This window comes from Tamandua tetradactyla, chromosome 2 (assembly GCF_023851605.1).
Source record: "Tamandua tetradactyla isolate mTamTet1 chromosome 2, mTamTet1.pri, whole genome shotgun sequence".
Classification (NCBI taxonomy): Eukaryota; Metazoa; Chordata; class Mammalia; order Pilosa; family Myrmecophagidae; genus Tamandua; species Tamandua tetradactyla.
The window spans coordinates 158,697,240-158,702,402 of NC_135328.1; the positions used below are offsets into that span (position 1 = coordinate 158,697,240).

Here is a 5,163-nt window from a genome sequence, read left to right on the forward strand (position 1 = left end):
AGAAAGAATAAGTCCAGATAGGGGGAAGGCTTGCTGGGGGTGAAACAAGAACTCACATAGTGCGGTTTGAGAGAATTTGGGAGGAATATGTATAGAGAGATGGGAGAAATCAGGGGGTGAGAGCCGTAAATGTGTAATATATGCTACTTGGGAAAGATAGAGATAGGCAATTTTAAGATTTTTTTGCTGTGCATTGAGGATTCCCTTTAAGAGAATTCAGTAAAGATTAAAATCACCTTATAATTATTTTTGTTCCCTCGACTGGTGTTTCTTTAAATTCGACACTGCGGAGGAAATTGGTCTAAGACTCAAGCAAACACAATTGGTAGAATAGTCCCTTTTTCCTTTCCAAGAAACTTCAAAACTTTGGTATTTGCGCACTCTTATTTCATTTGTATGCTCCTTTCTAGGTGGTAGGCGACCACCTGGTTTGTGATTTCTTTCAGGACAAACCACCCAGGATCTCCAGGTGATTGTATGAAACAATATTTACCGTGTTAACCCTGATATACAATTTCTCATTCTTGAATGGGCAGCCTCGGAGTTCAAATTTTATTCCACAGTTTCACCAAAAGGACAGGAAACATCATGGGAGGACAATTCTCTCAGCATCAGGCGGTTTTGGATGGTGATACAGTGTCATTTTCTTGTATCACTCACTATACCTATGCTGGGTACATGGCAGGTCAAATAGGTGTTCCATGGAATTGGGGTTCTTAGTGGCCCATTGGCCTGGCTGCTTACTGGGGCAAGAATTGTGTTGCTTTCAAGAACCTTATATGAGTTAGGCCTTGGGGTCCTGGTCAGCCTCACAAGCCTGCTGGCCCGTGCTGTAATGCCTTTATACATACTTATTCCTCTGCTGAACTTCTCTCATCTCTGCTCACCTCTTTACATCCGATACTTCTGGTCTGGATGGCAAATTCCTACCATAAAGTGAATACTGTTGAAAAGGTCTGACCTCTGTGAAGCCTGCCCTGACCACCCACCCTTGTCCTCTTGCATATAACTCATCCATTGATACTGTACTATTGTTTCTTTTTTAATTTTGGTAAAAAAATATATATATATATATATATGCCCACATACATGTATAGCATGCAGTTTACCATTTTAACTATAAGTAAGTGAACAATTCAGTGGCATCACATTTACAATGTTGTGCTGCCAACACCATGATCCATCATCAAAACTTTTTCCATCACCCAAAACAGAAACTCTCTACACATTAAACAGTAACTCCTCCATTTCCCTATCCCCATCCCCAGGTCACCTATAATCTACTTTCTGTCTCTTTGAATTTGCTTATTTTGTTTCATATAAGTGGAATCATACAATATTTGTCCTTTTGGGTCTGGCTTATTTCACTTGGCGTAATGACTTCCAGGTTCAGCCATGTTGCAACATGTGCCAGAACTTCATTCCTTTTTATGGCCAAATAATACTCCATTGTACATATGCCACATTTGTTTATCCATATCTGTCGATGAACACTTGGGCTGTTTCCTCCTTTAGGCTATTATGAATAACAATGCTGTGAACATTGGTGTACAATTATCTGTTTGAACCCCAGCTTTCAATTTGTAATATTGTTTTATATCCATCTTCCTAACTCGATTGAAGGCAGGAATGAATGACCTTTGTGTTTTCAGTGCCCAGCACGATGTTCAGCACTCATTCAATGCTCAATAAATTACTGGAGAGAGAGCTATCATCTATCTGATTGTCCCATGTTTGAAAAGCTATCCCTTTCTGAGCACCTATCCTAGAACTCAGGCAAGCTGCAATAGGTTCTGGGGGATTCAATCAATTATTCAACTCTTAATTATAATATGTATTTCTCTCTCTTTTTTTTTTTTTTTGACTCACTGTCTTGGAACAAAACTCATTCAGATTCACAGAAAGTGGAGGAAAACATCCCAAGAAGACGACTCTGATCATTGGAGCTGCAGGAATATAGTTTTCAAAGCCACGTGTGCCAGAAATTTCTGTGTCTAGTCTTCTGTTTCTGACATGAATTTCTCTTTTCTAAAAATGTTTATTTTTTTAATATAAAAAGTACTCCATGCTCATTAAAGAAAATTTGCAAAATTGAGAAAAGCAGAAAAGAACAAAACAGTTTTCAATCAGAGTCTCGCTATGTAAATAGTGAGTCTGTAACGTTTTGGAGTATGAGTTACTCTTTTACTTATGGAATTTAATACAAACCAGACCACAGTTCATGCTGTCTTCTACAATCAGAGCCAGATTCCATAGAAAATACATAGGTGGATTTCATAGTTTCTTCCTGTAGCACATGTGGGGAGGGCCTTAGGCATCCCCTGGTAAGCAGCAGTGGGGTGGGGGGAGATGAGTTCCCGGAAAGGGTAAATTAGCATAGTTGGTGCCTTGGCATGGTCCTTATGGAGCTTTGCATGCTGCCAATCATTTTTCTGTTCTCTTCGGATTCCCTGAAGTCATGACAAGCCTCAGGCCACAGTTTCTTCCAATGCCCACTCATACCACTCTTGGTCATGCTTCCCAAGGTGCAGGGAATTATACAAGGCCCTTCATAAAAGTCAGATTTCCCAATAGCCCGATGACTTTACTGCATTTCCTTGGCTGAACTTGCCTTAAACTGCCCTGACATTTGAACTCTGGCATCCATCAGGACACTCTTCCTTGGGGCCCTTGGTGGCAACTCGGTGCTATCACTTTATAGTGTTATGCACCAGAATGCAAAGTCATGGCAGGGAGACAGACCCTCAGATCGGAGGCAGCTTTTAGACCCAGGAGAGAGACCATGGTCCCTCGGGATGCCTTGGCAGAGAGAGAGCACACCCTCACCCGCACAGGCTGACTAGCCCCAGTAGAAGCCTCCACCAACTGCTTGACATTATAATGGATTTTTCCATGTGCATATATGCTCATTTTGTTAAACAAAAAAAAGTATTTCTTGGCCCAGCAGAGCTATAATGACTCAGCACTGTTACTAAACAAGCTTGTACTCTGTGCCAGGCAATGTGCTAGGTGCTGGGGACACAAAGATGCATACGACAGTCGAGCTACGCAACCATGTGGAGGAAAAGGAATTTAATATTTACTGAATGTTTACTCTGTGCTGGGCATTGTGATCAATGCTTTATAAGACTAACACATTTAATTTTCTCAACAAAGTAGGAATTAGGTGGTATTTCTTTCCATTTCACAGAACAAGAAACAGGCTCAGAGTGCTATTTACTTGCCCAAACTCACATTTGCATACATTTCTAACAAAATCTCAAAAGCCACCTCATGTTGGTTTGATAAAGTAGTAGTGAGAGGTGTTTTAGTGCAGATGGACAGGATGTGGGGTACTATCTCCTGGCTGCCCATCCTGCTTTGCTTTCTGAATCGCCCATGGCTTCCAGAACCAAAAGTGTTACCATCAGCAAAGAAGCGCCACTGCCAACTATTAGCCGGGACTTAGGTGGAACTGTTCCTCCATTTTGTAGACTTCTAATTCTTTTTATTATTATTATTATTTCTAATAGGTTTACTTTGCCTTCTTTTGAGGAAAACATTGAGAAACCGACAATTGGCTATGTCAGCTTACAAGTTCCTTTGTTCTCAGTACATTTAACATATTTGTAAGAAGTTTGCTTAGCATCCCTGGGGGAAAAAAGTGTTCCAATTTTTTAGGTCTGACCCGTAAGGAGAAGGAGAGATTAGAGAAAATGTACTACTGACCATCTGGAAGTTTTGAATGAAATAAATTCAGAGGCTCAGGCCAGCTGACTCAGAATTAAAAGGTATATGTAAAAAAATGAGTTAGATAATGGGAGCGAGGACAGAGAGAGGCAGGAGAGTGGGGAGTCGCACTGAGGTGGGAGACGGTGTCATTCAAACTGGCATGTGACATTTCCTATGGAGGGCAAGATGGTCAGGTTGGGAGAGGCTGAGGACACAGTCTGAATACTGGAAAGGTTTGAATCTGGTATGTTTTTGGAAATATCTTGGAGTTCATCAGACCAAGCAAACGTCCATGTGCATCTTCCCCTGTACATTTGTAGATTTTTTTCTCCTGTATGTACTCTTCTGTGTGCTTTCATGTGAGAGCTTTTAGTGTAGACTTTATTGAATCCTTCCCAGTTGCATCTGTACAACCTCTGTTTCCTCTGGGTGTCTGGAGATGCCACAGGTAAAGGGCTCTCCCAGGCTGTACAATGACTGAAAGGTGATTCTTTTGCAATAATGCTTGGGTGGGTGAGTGGGGGTGTGAATTGAATTCATTAAAGGGGGTGATATTTCTTCAGGATAATAATCTTTCTTCTGTGATTCAGTTCCAGGATCTATTTTAAAATTTTTTTCTGTAATACTGGCTTCTCATATGATTCAATTACAGGTACTTGCATGCTACTATGTGACTTTGCCATCTCCTTCAACAAGGAGACCATGACAGCTGCTGGAGGTAACTGGTGTACATAAGCGTGATGGGCTGTACCACAACAGGCTGAATGGCCAACAGTATCCCTGGGCTTTGTATTCCGTGTGGCATGGACAGCCATTTGTCAAAGAGTTGCTCTCTAGGTGGAGGGGCGAGAATTCTTCACCGGTGGGTCAGAAGAGGGCATCCTCAGCCTGGGTGGGGCTCTCTTGTGTGATGACAGGAATTTCATCAAGAAAGAGGAGCTCCCAGCCAAAGCTGGTAAACTCTGCTCATTCACCAAGGCCCACCAGGCCTTCCCAAGTCTGAAAGAATGTACCCGGTAATGGTGTGGAGCCAATGATTCCATGCTTGTTGGGCTTCATCGGCACCACGTTGTTAGAGGGGTATGACACCCAGACAGGGCCCAGAGCCTCTTGCTTAACAGGGACAGGGTCAAACATGAGCATTCTCTCAGTTAAAACTTGTAAGGTGGTCCGGTGTTTGACTTGGAAATGTGTTCCGTTTTTACATCACTCGATGATTTTCACCCATGTCTAGCTTCTATTGTTGGTTTAAGAGGAAAACTTCCATGGACTACTTCTAAATCTTTGCCCCTTATAAATTAGATAATTTTGCATTAAAATGTTTCATAAATAGGAGACCTTTAGTTTTGAAGGCGGTGTTTCAATTCTCTCTGCCCTTCCAGTTAAGCTGCAGTTTCACCTGCTTCTTCCCTGACAATGTAAAGGATGGGATGGTAGAAAGGACTTGATAGG

At 41.8% G+C, this 5,163-nt stretch overlaps 1 pseudogene; it reads right to left on the minus strand.

Annotated features, from left to right (window-relative positions):
- Positions 1 to 3,861: 3,861 nt before the first annotated feature.
- LOC143662831 (Krueppel-like factor 3 pseudogene) lies at positions 3,862 to 4,854 on the minus strand (annotated as a pseudogene).
- Positions 4,855 to 5,163: the final 309 nt, after the last annotated feature.